At 36.5% G+C, this 15,950-nt stretch overlaps 1 non-coding gene and 1 pseudogene across 1 annotated transcript; one reads left to right on the top strand and one right to left on the bottom strand.

The window, feature by feature from the left end:
- LOC113869217 overlaps window positions 1–15,950 on the bottom strand; it is a 144,435-nt pseudogene that overhangs the window by 72,866 nt on the left and 55,619 nt on the right.
- Window positions 13,286–13,392, top strand: LOC113870511. The gene has a single exon (XR_003505535.1). It is a non-coding gene; the product is annotated as a small nucleolar RNA R71 (small nucleolar RNA).

The raw sequence follows: 15,950 nt of genomic DNA, 5'->3' as shown, positions 1-15,950 counted from the left end.
ATCTAAATCTAGATTATGAATTTCATCAAAACAAGAACTGCAATCGCAAATCCAATGCTCTAACAAAATTCAGAACAATTGATTTATTGAATTAGGTGAATTCATTTATTTCAAATATGAAATTCTCATTCTCTGTTTAGAATGCAAACAAAAATTCAATATCATGAAAAACATACTTATCTTAATCAGAAAAGAGGAGCAAAAGCGCGAATTCGATAGAACCTAACCCGAAACTCAAACGCAATGTTGTTCTTGAAACTTTGAACCGATTGATGGATTAGGCTTTCTTCATGATCATGCTTGCTTCGGCTAAAACCAAAAAATACGAAAAGATGGAAGGTAGAGAGACGAAAATAAAGGAAAGAATTTAAAATAAAGACTTGTAATTCTAAAAAAATTGCGGGAAAAGAAAAACAAGGATCTGTACATAGAGTCATAACCTCTATTTAAAGATAAAATAATTGGGCTTAATTAAGGCCCAACTCCCTAATGAGTTTCCTAAACACCTAACTAAGTAAAAGACATAATAATTGGGCTTAATTAAGACCCAACTCCCTAACTAAGTAAAATCAACAATACAATCAAATTCTGAAAATTTTAGTGCAGGGCCGTAACATTCTGACGCAATTTTGGACTTGAAGATGCTCGAACTAGGCTTTTCTCCCAACAGAGAAGTTGTAGATTTCTGTCTTATCTTTCCAGGGACACCAATTTTCTCCAATTCCGAGTAGTGTAGCTCTAGATATGGTCTTTGCAAGAAACTGTGTCAAAATAAGAAATTATGGCGGGAATTAAGAAAGATTTATATTTAAATCCTAAATTACTTACTAACACAAATCTAAACTAACACAACAAAATAATGCACTAATGAAGCACAATTAAACCAAAAACATGGAGAAAAAGATGTACTAAAATATGACAATCAAATACCCCCACACTTAATCCTTTGCACTCCGGGGCAAAACTTTCTAATGAATTTCCAATGCAAAGAATAAAGAAAGAGAACAAACATTTCTAGAATCAAGGCAACAAACAATCAATGAGACACAAATGACAATAAAAGTAAGCAAGAAGGCAAGTTAAAATAATGAAAGATTCAAAAATGATAGAACCTCACAGATAGTGTATAGCTCTCAACTCTCAAATATTTTCGGCTAGTATTTACGCTCAACACAACATGAAAACTAGCACAATCAAGTTTTGACAAGCTTCTAATTTCGACAACTTGAAACACATGCTATTAAAGATCAAAAGGACTTTTATTTAGCTTGTAATGTGGCCAAGGTAAAGGTTAGATGGAAAAGACATTTAGGCTTAAACAACCAAAGAGAAAAGAGGAGTAATGGGGAATAAGTTTAAATAAGCAAAAAGATTACCCCTGTTGTTCGCAATCTAACACTAGCAAGTGCACTAGGATTGCAGCAAGTGATGAGTAAATTTAAGATCAGAATATCGTCTCCACAGGGAATTTAGGTTTCAAGTACCACTTCACAGAATTATAACCATTTGAGCCATACAAATTTTTGAAGGAGATTTGTAACATATAACAGCAATAAACCAAAGCAATTAAAGCAAAGAACTTGCAGAGAAACAGAGTATAAGATTTGTGATGAAATGAAATAGCAATGAAGGATAGTTAGGAATTTACTTCACAAGAATATCAATATCAATCCAATTAAATCCTCTGAACATTCAAGCAATTGAATAATTAACAATCAGTTTCACATATATCTAGCCAAAGGTTAATTCCTTAACTCATTGACCCTAACAATCCACTAAACCTCCCTAATCCCTTAGGTGAGATTCAATTTCAGGTTGCATTAAGAATTAGAACTATAAGATTGCAGAATTAGGTCTCCTTATCCCTAAGAAATCCCTAAACTCTGGTTGCCAATTCAGATCGGAGCAAACAATCTAATTCCCATTGGTAAAGATTCCTCTTGATTAATCAAATGAATTTCCATTCAGAGATTGCATGAAAAGCAGAATTAACAACTCAATTAATCCAAGAACTTAAAGTTAAGAAGATAAAGTCGAATCAATACATCAATTCGAGTTCCATAAACCCCTAACTATGGGAAATTAAGCACACATTGCAACAAAAACAGAGAAAGAAGAAGAATAAGATGAAGAAGAATGCAGAGCAGCCATGGCCACGAGCTCCAATCCGATCCCTCTTCTTGGAGCTTAAAGCTTCGACCCCAATCTTCTCTCCACTCTCTCTCAACGAGACTCTAACTAACAAAACAGAAAATGAGCAACCGATCCCGGTTTTCGCGCTTCAATCATGTATATATAGAAACCCCAGTTCTGCGCGTTGTCACTTTTCTTCACAAGAGTAACCACGCAGAAGCTTTATGTAGTGCGCGTGTTCACTTTCAAGAGCAAGAGTAACCACGCGCAACTTGCAGAGTTGAAGTCTTCTCTGGAACATTCACTTTTATTCAGAATAGTGGCAACGCAGGAGGTCAAGGGCTGCGCGTGATCACTTTCGTGAATAATAGTAACCACGCGCAAGCTGTCCTGATACAAGTGCCTCTGAAACGCTCACTTTCGCTGGCGAAAGTGACAACGCGCAGCTCCTCAGGAATGGAGTCTTCTCTGGAACGTTCACTTTCGCTGGCGAAAGTGATAACGCACACTGGCAACGCTCACTCTTGTAAATAAAAGTGATTACGCAAGGCTCTTCTTCTCCTTTAGGCTCTGGAATGATCACTTTCACTAACAATAGTGATCACGCCCAAGCTGCAACCCTTAATTCTTGTATTTTGGAGTCCAACATTGCCATTCTTCCTCTTCCTTTCCATTGATTCTCCATTTCCATGACTTTTGCTCAGCTCATTCCTTCAAAACAAGATAAATTCCTTAAGAACTAAGCATAAATTCTACAAATGCGAAAATAACTACAAATTGAAATAAAACTTTCGATCATTCTCTTTTTCTGAGTTTTTCTGCTTTCTTCATATATTTTCCTTATTAAATGAGCTAGAATTATGCTAAAATATCAGTAAAAATATGGATTCATTACCACCCCAAACTTGAATTTTTGCTTGTCCTCAAGCAAATCAAACTAAACCAAGGGTAAGCTCCTCCATTTTCAAATTCAGTTCATAAACTGCTTATTTCAGATTTTTCTAATTTCTAATTATGTGTTTTCTGCAAAATTTTCAATCAAGTTGTTCATCCAAATACTCATCATGATATTTCTACTGCATAATCATCATTGAGTAAGAATTGCTACCTAAGTTCATATATTTCATCAAAATTCATGTGAGTACAATTAATCAACATGATCACAGCTCACTTGGAAGTGTTTCTCTCATCACTCAACAGTGTTTAGGTGCTGTTTTCACCCTAAATCATCAATTTCACTGCACTCTACCATATGTTTGCCCAATTTCTCCATCTCCTCTGCTTAGTACAATTAATCACACATCTAGAGGACTTTTTCAGGTTATAACAAGGCTAAGGTTAAGGTATGTATCAAAGAAAATGGAAAACAATACATGCAATTTCAAAAGATCAGAGGCATTTTGAGTGATTTGTTTTAAAACTAGCCTGGATCTGCATTATTCCTCCTTAATTCTCTCACTTATGCAGCAAACAAAATTTTTCTTGCAGCAGAGTTTTCATCTCTTTTCTTGCTTTCAGTCACTATCTTCTTCTTTGATATTCTTTTTCTTTTTCTGCAGCACTTTGCTGCACTTCTTTTCTTTTGAACTCACATTTTTGTTCTTTTCACAGCTTTGCTTCATAATTTTTTCATTTTGCTGCAGCACTTTTGTTCTTTCTTTCTGGTTTGTTGAACTCCAACTTAGATAGCATGCTATTTCCCACCCCAAACTTAGAACATTGCTTGTCCTCAAGCAATTAAAATCTGGATGTCACCCCAAACTTAGTTTTAAAACTCATTCTTGATTAAACTCATTATGCCTTTGATCTTTTGAATGGTAAAAATTGGTTTTTCAGGCAAGGCTTTATAATGAGGTAATTTCAAGAAAAGGGATATTAAGCTCAAAAGGGTGAACTAAGACATTCAATCATAAAGGAAGGCCTTTAGGCTGACTAGGTATAATCAAACATGGCCTCTATCATGTGGGTGAAAACTGTAGCATGCATATTCAATTAAGAACAAGGGCAAGTTCTAGAGAATACAGCCAAATATGATTAATCACACAAGAAAAGAATTAGACAGCTCAAATCTCACTAGGTATTATAAGTGATCATGTGGATTAATGAAAACACAATGCACTTTTCAGAAATTTATGCACCTAGTGGCAACTGCCTCATTTTTGAAAATACAAGTGTGATCTCATTTTGAGAATGGGAAAAACAACTTAAAAAAAAATTCACAAAATTGTCACCCATCTTGCAGTTAATTTGCAGAAAACAGCTCATAACCTAGACTATTATCAGTAAATTTTTAGTGTATTGTGTAGCTAACACATGAATCAAGAGGTAAAGAATAACCTCCCTTTCATGGCAGCTTGTGCAGGTGTCATCAGCCAATGTGTGTGAGTGTTGTGTGAGTGTGACATTTTCTGCACAAAACACCAAAAATTTTGTCAATTAGCAAGTGAAAAAGGGATTGAATTCTGCATAATTAATGTGTGTTCAAAACATAATTGTTCAGAATTAGCATGAAACCAAAATATACTAAGTGTGCAAATTACAAACCCAAATTCTAAAATGAAACCAAAAAGTTTGAAACTTAATTACAAAACCATCAAGAGAAAATTCGAATTAACAGAAAAGAAAATAAAAATCCTAAGCTAGTCATCTTGAGCATCCTCCTCATCAGAAATTTCATCTTCATCTTCTTCCTCATCCTCCTCATCTTCTTCTTCCTCCACCACTTCTTCAGTTGGCTGTGGAAAATGAGTCTTGTATATTGGCAAGTCTTTAAAAACTGATGAGCGTAGACATTGAGCATTCTCAGCCAAGTCTGGTGTGTGATAAAGTTCATCTTTGGTCATTCCCATCTTCTGACCAAGATTCATCAACACACATTCCACTAGCATAGTTCCTGCCTTCAAACTGTTGTGGAGCTCAGTTTGTCGTTCAACCAATTGATTTTGCCTTTCAACCAAAAGATGTAGGATGTCCTTCATCTTCATTGGTTTCTCCTTTCTGAACTGGGTGGGGATAGGTGCAGCTGAAGTGCAGGAGGTGGTGGCATAGATTTCCTTTACCATTGAGACAGAGATAGGGGGAGCAGATCTGATTTTCTCATGGTAGTCTCCAACTTCAACCCCTGCATCCTCACAAAGTAAAGTGATTAATGAGGGAAAGGCTAGTGAATCTCTTTTTGTTTTCAGAATATTTAAGATACATTCACTAATTACTTCCCCTGCATCAATGTACATATCATTAACAATAGCAAACAATAATTCAGCCCTCTTTACTGCTAGGGTTGAACTATGCTTGACTGGCATGAAAGAATTCAATAGAAAGGTACTCCAAACTTTAGCAAATGGTAGTAGGTTCTTGGTGGTGATGCACTTGGGTTTCTGGGAGAGGTTCAGCTGCCAAGTTGTGCCTGGCCTTCCAATTCTGTGCAGGATTTCAATATAATCCTTGTCTTGACTATTCTTAAAGTCAGTGAAGTCCATCTGCCCAGGTTGTCTTTCAGTGTAAATTTCCAACACTCGATTGATGTTGGCAGCAGTGAAATCCACCCTCATACCCTTGACCATTGTGTGAAATTTGGGAATTTGGTCTCCCTTGAACCGCATTGCATTTGCATAAAACTCCTGTGTAATTTCTCTCCAACCATTATCAGCCAAGGAGCAGAAGTTGTCCCATCCCCTTTTCTGAATTTCTTCTGAGTACTCAGGGTAGTTTCCTTCAGCAATTTCAAAGGCTCTATCTGGGATAATCTTCCTCCTCAGAATATTTGCCTTGAAATAGTTTTCATGAGCAATGCTCCTGAATCTTGGATCATGATCAGTAGGTGTAGAGGTAGAAGGCACATTTCTTCTGGTCGGCTGAGGTGGTGAAGAGGTTGCAGGTGTGGTTACACTTGGCTGAGGAGGGTCAGCGATTTCAATGGGTGAGGAAGGTGAGACACCATCAGTTCTTGCTCTTTTAGTGGTTGAAGAATTCCTGGCTGTTCCAGCTTGCATATTCCTGATAGATCTCCTTCTTGGAGTGTTGCTGGCAGATCCAGCTTTGGTCTTCTTAGAAGGTCCAACTGGTGTATTCAAAGAAGTTCTGACCATTTTGAAGTGGCTGCAAAAACAAGCAAGTAATTTGACAGTTTAAAATTCATGACACAGAATTGTGACAATATACATCTCTTTACTAGATAATTTCAATCAATCTATGTGCAGAATTCCAACTTGCAGTATGTATCTATTTACAATCAGTTGCTGTCATGAGAATGTAATCATATCAACGCACAAGCACTATTGCAAATTACTAAGCAATCACAGTCAAAATTGGTTAAACCTTTAAATTTGTAGTTTAGAGTGCACACTCTCAAAGCACATCAGGTTAACACAGAGAAGCTATTATAGGTCATCAACATATTTTTTTACATGCTTTCTTAACTTTTCAGATATACCAGAACTTAGGTACAAAATTAATCAAACCATATTCAGGGGATTTTAAACTGGCCTTCATAATTTGTAAACTCAAAGTTCACAATTTCACCAAGAATGCAGAAAAAGAATCACAATTTTCAACCAAATTCCAACTACTAATGGTTCCTAAAAGAAATTTTCTTCTGTCAGTAAAATTCATCCAGAATATTGCCTATTGTTTCTTTGAATCACATACAATTAGGACAGTGCACTCATTCATTATCATCAAAGACTAAAGATCAGTTTAATGCAGGACTTATCAATATGGTATCTGTACAATCATGCAGTGCAATATACAGCAGTAACTCATTCCATACAACTCAGTTCAGACATCAACATTCAAATATTGCATGCAAGGAGTATTTTCGTTGATGGCAACTGGAATATTTCTATTTCTTTCAAAGTCATTTTCAGATTTTTTTTCGCATAATGCAGATGTGAATATATTAACAGAAGAGATTGAATGACTTTGAAAACCTATTCACAGTATTTAAAGTTCCTTAAATCGAATACGCTCAAGATATTTCCCTTTTTCCATTTTTGACATTTTTCCAGAGTTGCAGCAAAGAAAAACCCTAAATACAATTTCAGAGAATGCAGAGAACGTACCTTGAGCTTCAGAAATGTGAATGACAGTGAAAAAGAAGGAACAATTGCTTGCTGGTTGCTTCACGAAAGATTGAAAGTCAGAGGAATTTTAGAGGGAAATGGGAATTTAGGTTTAAATGGATGTGAGCGTGGTTCCTTTATATGGAGTTTGGGGTCACGCGTGTGCACGTGCCCACTTTTTAAGTGAGAAGTGAACGTTCCCTTTTAAAAAAAATTCTGCGTTATCACTCTTGTCGAACAGAGTGAGTGTTCTAGAGAGCTTGAAAATTTTGAATGCAATGCGCGTTATCACTATTGCTGGGCAAAGTGATAACGCGCAAGCTTATTGCTTGAGCGTAGTTACTTTTATCAGTAAAAGGAGTAACGCGCTAAGAAATATTTCATACTTACCTGTGCGTGGTCACTCTTGACAAGGAAAGGAAGCAATCCAGAGAGTGTGTTTTTCCCATCTGCCTCTGCGTTATCACTCTCATCAGCGAGAGTGATTGTTCCAGAGAGCTGTGTTTCCCAGTCAGTTTCTACGTTATCACTCTCATCAGCGAGAGTGATTGTTCCAGAGGGGAAATCTCAGAATTCCATCTCTGCTTGATTGCTTTCCTGCAAAAGAGTGATTCCTTTCATCAATCCAAGTTCTCCAAACTTTAATTGGCTCACTTAACAAATCATAATCATTCCAATACACACTCACCATATAAAATACCTATTTCCCTCATCATGTTCACCCTTAATTACATATGCATCATTCATTCAAGGCTGACTTCTGCAGAATTTCTGCAGAACAAGTATTCACTCCCTACTTATGCAGTTTTAACTTTTACATTACACACTATAGCATGAAATCCAATTGCATTTATCAGATTCGCTACAAATGACAGATTTAGCATACTTCAAATTTTACCTTTTGCACCAAAATTATAGAATATGATGAGTATGATGCAGAACTTTGTATTTTTCAGAGATTTTGCAGAATTTGATAACTATTATTCAGACTGTACAAGAACTTTAAGCATTCTAATTAATTCCAATCTGCATTCTTGTTTCAGCCACCAGATTTATTCCAAACGTCAAATTCAGCAAGGTAACCAAGATGAAAAGTGCAGACTTTTGACTTCTTATGAACACTGTTAATTCAAAATTAATGCAGAAAAGTTAAATTGGGTTAGAAATGTGAGTTGCCTCTCACAAAGCGCTTCTTTAATGTCACTAGCTTGACATTAAATGTTTCTCACTCAAGAGAAACCAGTTTCATGCATGACATGTTCCTTGTAAACTCCTCTCCATGATAGATCTTCAATCTTTGGCCATTGACCTTGAATTCTCTCCCTGTTTTCAGATCTTCTATAAGAATTGCTCCAAAGGGAGAAGTTTCCTTGATTAAAAACGGTCCAGACCATCTAGATTTCAGTTTCCCTGGAAACAATTTTAATCTTGAATTGAATAATAGTACTTGCTGGCCAGGTCTGAAATCTTTTTGCAGAATAAATTTGTCATGGATCCTCTTGGTTCTTTCTTTGTACAACTTTGCATTTTCATAAGCTTGTTGTCTGAATTCTTCCAATTCATGCAACTGTAAAACTCTCTTCTTTCCAGCACTTGATAAATCAAAGTTAAGCCACTTGGTAGTCCAATATGCTCTGTGCTCCAGCTCTAGAGGTAAGTGACAGGCCTTTCCAAATACTAGCTGATATGGAGACATACCAATTGGAGTTTTAAAAACAGTTCTATATGCCCACAGTGAGTCATCCAGTTTCTTTGACCAATCCTTCCTTGAACTGTTCACTACTTTCTCTAGAATTTGCTTGATCTCTCTATTTGAAACCTCCACTTGTCCACTTGTTTGTGGATGGTATGGAGTAGCAACCTTATGCTTCACACCATATTTCATTAATACAGCTTCAAGATACTTATTGCAGAAGTGAGTACCTCCATCACTTATCAGCACTCTAGGCACACCAAATCTTGAAAAAATGTTCTTTCTTATAAAAGAAATCACTACCTTTGCATCATTTGATCTGGTGGGAATTGCTTCTACCCATTTAGACACATAATCCACTGCAACTAGAATGTATTCGTGTGAGAATGATGGGGGAAATGGTCCCATGAGATCAATCCCCCATACATCAAATGGTTCCACTTCTAGGATGTTGGTTAATGGCAGCTCATGTCTTTTTGAAATATTTCCAGTTCTTTGGCATTTATCATAGTTTTCCACATACTTCTTGGCATCTTTGAAGAGTGTAGGCCAAAAGAAACCTGCTTGCAAAACTTTTGCAGCAGTCCTTGAACTTGCATGGTGGCCTCCATATTCTGAATTGTGACAATGCCATAGTATCTCAGCTTGCTCACTTTGTGGAATGCATCTTCTAATTAACCCATCTACTCCAATTTTGAACAGGTATGGGTCTTCCCACACATAGAATTTGCTGTCATGTAAGAACTTCTTCTTTTGCTGCCAAGTAAACCTTTTTGGAATGAATTGAGTGGCTTTAAAATTTGCAATGTCAGCAAACCAAGGCATGTTTTCCACTGCAAACAGCTTTTCATCTGGAAATTCTTCATTTATTTCCAATGATTCAGTGGTTAAACTCTCCAAAGGAAGTCTGGACAAGTGGTCAGTAACACTGTTTTCTTTCCCTTTCTTGTCTTTGATTTCTAGCTCAAATTCTTGGAGGAGTAGAATCCATCTTAATAATCTGGGCTTTGCATCCTGTTTTGTCAAAAGATATTTAAGAGCAGCATGATCAGTGTATACAATCACTTTTGAACCCATTAAATATGATCTGAACTTATCAAAAGCATATACAACAGCTAAAAGTTCTTTTTCTGTTGTTGTGTAATTCACTTGTGCAGGATTTAACACTTTGCTTGAATAATATATAGCATGTAATTTCCTATCTTTCCTCTGTCCTAAAACATCACCTACTGCACTATCACTTGCATCACACATGAGTTCAAAAGGTAAATTCCAATCTGGTTTTGCAAGAATAGGTGCAGAAATCAGTTTCTCTTTTAAAACAGAAAATGCATGCAAACAATTATCATCAAATATGAAATCTGCATCTTTTACAAGTAAATTACTCAAGGGTTTTGCAATCTTGGAAAAATCTTTTATGAATCTTCTATAAAAACCAGCATGTCCTAAAAAACTTCTAACTCCCTTAACATTGATAGGTGGAGGCAATTTACTAATGACTTCTATTTTAGCTTGGTCCACCTCCATTCCCTTCTCTGAAATTTTATGACCAAGGACAATGCCTTCTTGTACCATGAAATGGCACTTCTCCCAATTTAACACAAGGTTAGTATCTTGACATCTCTGCAAAACAGTGGATAGATTAGCTAAACAATCATCAAAAGAATCACCAAAAACAGAGAAATCGTCCATGAACACTTCTATGATGTTTTCTACCAAATCAGAAAAAATAGAAAGCATGCATCTTTGGAAAGTGGCAGGGGCATTACACAAACCAAATGGCATTGTCCTATATGCAAAGACTCCAAATGGACATGTAAATGCAGTTTTCTCTTGATCTAAAGGATCTACAGCTATTTGATTATATCCTGAATACCCATCAAGAAAACAATAAAATGAATGTCCAGCAAGTCTTTCTAACATTTGATCTGCAAATAGTAGTGGGAAATGGTCTTTTCTGGTTGCATCATTTAATTTTCTATAGTCTATGCACATTCTCCATCCAGTCACAGTTCTAGTAGGGACAAGTTCATTCTTTTCATTAGGTACCACTGTCATACCACCTTTCTTTGGAACAACTTGGACTGGACTTACCCAATTGCTATCAGAAATAGGGTATATTATTCCTGCATCTAACAGCTTTATGACCTCTTTTTTAACTACCTCTTTCATGGCTGGGTTTAACCTCCTTTGTGGCTGCACAACAGGTTTGAAATTCTCTTTTAATAAAATTCTGTGCTTACAAAATGAAGGATTTATACCTTTCAGGTCTGCAATACTCCATCCAATTGCAGATTTGTGTTCTCTCAAAATTCTGAGCAATTTTTCCTCTTGTTCTTCCTTAAGTTCATTATTGATGATGACTGGATTTTCATGATTCTCATCCAGAAATGCATACCGCAAGTGTGAAGGGAGTTGTTTCAGTTCTAACCTTTGCCTTTCCTCTTCTTTACCATCCTTTTTCAGCTCTTCTTTCACTAAATTTTTTGCAGGTTTTTGGATCGGCAGAGCTTCCAATTGCTGCTGCATTTCCATGATATCTTCTTCATTCAGAGTTTCAGATTTGTCATTCCCTGAAGATATTATCTCTTCTAACACAGCAATTTCATCAAATTCTTTCATATAATGTTGTGTAATGAAAGTATCCTGTATATCTATCTTCATACATGTATTATCTTCAACTGGATATTTTAAAGCTTCAAACACATTAAATATTACCTTCTCATCTTGAACTCGAAGCATAAGTTCACCTTTTTGCACATCTATTAAAGCTCTTCCAGTTGCAAGAAATGGCCTCCCTAGGATCAAAGGAATGTTAGAATCCACTTCCATGTCCAGAATCACAAAATCTGCAGGAAAAATGAACTTATCAACTTTAACTAATAAATCTTCAACAACTCCATATGGATAAGTGTATGATCTATCAGCTAGCTGCAGTGTAATGTTGGTAGGCTTCACTTCCTCTATGCCAAGTTTCTGTAGAACAGCTAATGGCATCAGATTTATGCTTGCTCCCAAGTCACACAATGCTCTTCCCACAGTGCAGTTTCCTATTTCACAAGGAATGCTAAATGATCCAGGATCTTTCAACTTTTGAGGAAGCTTTCTCTTGAGAATGGCACTGCACTTCTCTGTCAAAGGTACTGTTTTGTCATGCTCTAGCTTCCTTTTTCTGGAAAGTAGTTCTTTCATGAACTTTGCATATGAAGGCATTTGCTCCAAAGCTTCTGCAAAAGGAATGTTAATTTGTAATTTCTTAAAGACATTCATAAACCTTTCAAATTGTTCCTCTTGTTTAGGATTTTGGACTCTTTGAGGATAAGGTAGCCTCTTGTATTTTTCTGGGTCTATTGGCTTACAAGCTTCCTCAAAGAGTTGCTTTTTGGTTTTCCTTTCAGAATTCATGGGAACTTTTTCTTTTTCTTCTGAATGGTCTTTCTTCAATAGCTTAAAATTTCCTTGTTGCAGATCTTGTTCAATGTTTCTTTCTGCTGCATCATTCACTTTCTTTTCTGCTGCATCATTCACTTTCTTTTCTGCTGGTTTAGGGCTTGCAACTACAGCTCCACTCCTTGTAGTTATGGCTTGACATTGCTCTTTAGGATTGATTACTGTATTACTTGGAAATCTTCCTTCATCCCTGCTTGATATTTGTTCAGCTATTTGTCCGATCTGTGTTTCTAGTTTCTTCATGGAAGCTTCTTAGTTTTTGAAGCTTGTTTGAGTCACCTTCATGAATTGCAGCATAGTCTCTTCCATCTCAGTCAACCTCTCATTCATAGGTCTGGAAAATTTATGATTTCCTTGAGGTTGAGTGGATGAATTCCTCTGAAAATAAGGCTGTTGTGTTGCTGGACCTGCATTAGAAAAAGGCAAATTTGAATTAGAATTCTTTGATGCAGAATATTGATTATTCCAATTAGAATACTGCTGAGTTCTATTATTCGAAAATTGAAATCCAGGGGGATATGATGGTTGTTGTCTCTGAAAATTATTCATATAATTCACTTGCTCTTGTGGTTCACTTGTGGATGCCTCACATGCACCATTTGCATGGTTTCCTCCACAAAAATCACAACTTAGCTGACTGGCAGGCACACTCCCTGTTTGCAGATTGTTGATTTGTTGTGTTAAGGCAGCTAATTGTTCTGAAAACATTTGATTTTGTAGCTGATTTTGTGCAAGAAAAGTTTCCAGAACTTTAGCTTCATGACCAGAGTTTCTTCCTTGGTTCCTTGAGTTTTAATTCTGATACATTGAAGATGCCATCATGTCAATAATCCTTTGACCTTCTTCCAAGGACTTTGTATTTAATGAACCTCCAGCACCAGCATCAACCATTGTTCTTGTTACTGCATTCATCCCATTATAAAAAGTTTCCAATTGCATCCAATCTGGAATACAATGATGTGGACACCTTCTAAGCAGTTCTTTGTATCTTTCCCAAGCTTCATACAATGATTCTCCTTCTTGCTGAATAAAGGATGTAATTTCTCCTCTCAACTTAGCAGCTTTGGATGGAGGGAAGTACTTGGTTAAAAACTTATTCACAAGTTCTGTCCAGGTTGTGATGCTTCCTTGTGGTTGAGCTTGTAACCAGCATTTTGCTCTATCTCTCAAGGAAAAAGGAAATAGTCTCAGTCTGATGGCTTCTTCACTAACCCCATTTATTCTTATAGTGTCACATAGCTGTAGAAAATTTGAAATATGTAAGTTAGGATCATCAGAATTTCCACCAGAAAACTGATCTTGTTGGACTAAGTGTAATAAAGCAGGTTTAATCTCAAAATGGTTGGCTTGAATAGTTGGCCTGATTATAGAATAGTTAAAACCTTGCATGTTAGGAATTGCATAGTCCCCTAATGTTCTAATTCTATTTTGTTCTGCCATCCCTATTTCTGAATTTAGTTGTCTCAAAGATGTAGGTGTTCTTTTCACTCTAGGATTACTCTGAGATTCTAGAGAATGGACAACTTCTAACTCACTATCACTCCCTATGGCTTTTTCTGCTCTAGACTCTTTTTTCAATCTTCTTAAGGTTATGTCTATGTCAGGATCAAAGACTAGAGTTGATTTGCTTTTGTTTTTGTCACGCATATACAATTCAAAATGAAGGAAAAGTAAACTGCAAGTTAGTATTCAGAACTGCACCACGAAAATTATGCAGTAATTATCAGTAAAAGTATTGAAACACAAGTTTAAAAGTTGCAGAATTATGCAGAATGGACAAAATGTCTAACTACAGACTACTACTACAGAAATTCAGAGAACAAAATACTCAATCTAGCTATTCTTATGTTACTAATGATATTGAAACTCTAATTTCCCTGGCAACGGCGCCAAAAACTTGTTGTTCGCAATCTAACACTAGCAAGTGCACTAGGATTGCAGCAAGTGATGAGTAAATTTAAGATCAGAATATCATCTCCACAGGGAATTTAGGTTTCAAGTACCACTTCACAGAATTATAACCATTTGAGCCATACGAATTTTTGAAGGAGATTTGTAACATATAACAGCAATAAACCAAAGCAATTAAAGCAAAGAACTTGCAGAGAAACAGAGTATAATATTTGTGATGAAATGAAATAGCAATGAAGGATAGTTAGGAATTTACTTCACAAGAATATCAATATCAATCCAATTAAATCCTCTGAACATTCAAGCAATTGAATAATTGACAATCAGTTTCACATTTATCTAGCCAAAGGTTAATTCCTTAACTCATTGACCCTAACAATCCACTAAACCTCCCTAATCCCTTAGGTGAGATTCAATTTCAGGTTGCATTAAGAATTAGAACTATAAGATTGCAGAATTAGGTCTCCTTATCCCTAAGAAATCCCTAAACTCTGGTTGCCAATTCAGATCGGAGCAAACAATCCAATTCCCATTGGTAAAGATTCCTCTTGATTAATCAAATGAATTTCCATTCAGAGATTGCATGAAAAGCAGAATTAACAACTCAATTAATCCAAGAACTTAAAGTTCAAAAGATAAAGTCGAATCAATACATCAATTCGAGTTCCATAAACCCCTAACTATGGGAAATTAAGCACACATTGCAACAAAAATAGAGAAAGAAGAAGAAGAAGATGAAGAAGAATGCAGAGCAGCCATGGCCACGAGCTCCAATCCGATCCCTCTTCTTGGAGCTTCAAGCTTCGACCCCAATCTTCTCTCCACTCTCTCTCAACGAGACTCTTACTAACAAAACAGAAAATGAGCAACCGATCCTGGTTTTCGCGCTTCAATCATGTATATATAGAAACTCCAGTTCTGCGCGTTGTCACTTTTCTTCACAAGAGTAACCACGCAGAAGCTTTATGTAGTGCGCGTGTTCACTTTCAAGAGCAAGAGTAACCACGCGCAACTTGCAGAGTTGAAGGCTTCTCTGGAACATTCACTTTTATTCAGAATAGTGGCAACGCAGGAGGTCAAGGGCTGCGCGTGATCACTTTCGTGAATAATAGTAACCACGCGCAAGTTGTCCTGATACAAGTGCCTCTGGAATGCTCACTTTCGCTGGCGAAAGTGACAACGCGCAGCTCCTCAGGAATGGAGTCTTCTCTGGAACGTTCACTTTCGCTGGCGAAAGTGATAACGCACACTGGCAACGCTCACTCTTGTAAATAAAAGTGATTACGCAAGGCTCTTCTTCTCCTTTAGGCTCTGGAATGATCACTTTCACTAACAATAGTGATCACGCCCAAGCTGCAACCCTTAATTCTTGTATTTTGGAGTCCAACATTGCCATTCTTCCTCTTCCTTTCCATTGATTCTCCATTTCCATGACTTTTGCTCAGCTTATTCCTTCAAAACAAGATAAATTCCTTAAGAACTAAGCATAAATTCTACAAATGCGAAAATAACTACAAATTGAAATAAAACTTTTGATCATTCTCTTTTTCTGAGTTTTTCTGCTTTCTTCATATATTTTCCTTATTAAATGAGCTAGAATTATGCTAAAATATCAGTAAAAATATGGATTTATCAACCCCCTAGAAAAATCTCCTAACCCTAATGGTTTTTCACTTCTTTTTTTTTTGCTTGCTTTTCTTTCT

The sequence above is a fragment of the Abrus precatorius genome, unplaced genomic scaffold (genome assembly GCF_003935025.1).
Source record: "Abrus precatorius isolate BTA unplaced genomic scaffold, Abrus_2018 Scaffold6, whole genome shotgun sequence".
NCBI lineage: Eukaryota > Viridiplantae > Streptophyta > Magnoliopsida > Fabales > Fabaceae > Abrus > Abrus precatorius.
This window is presented reverse-complemented; position numbering and strand designations above follow the sequence as displayed.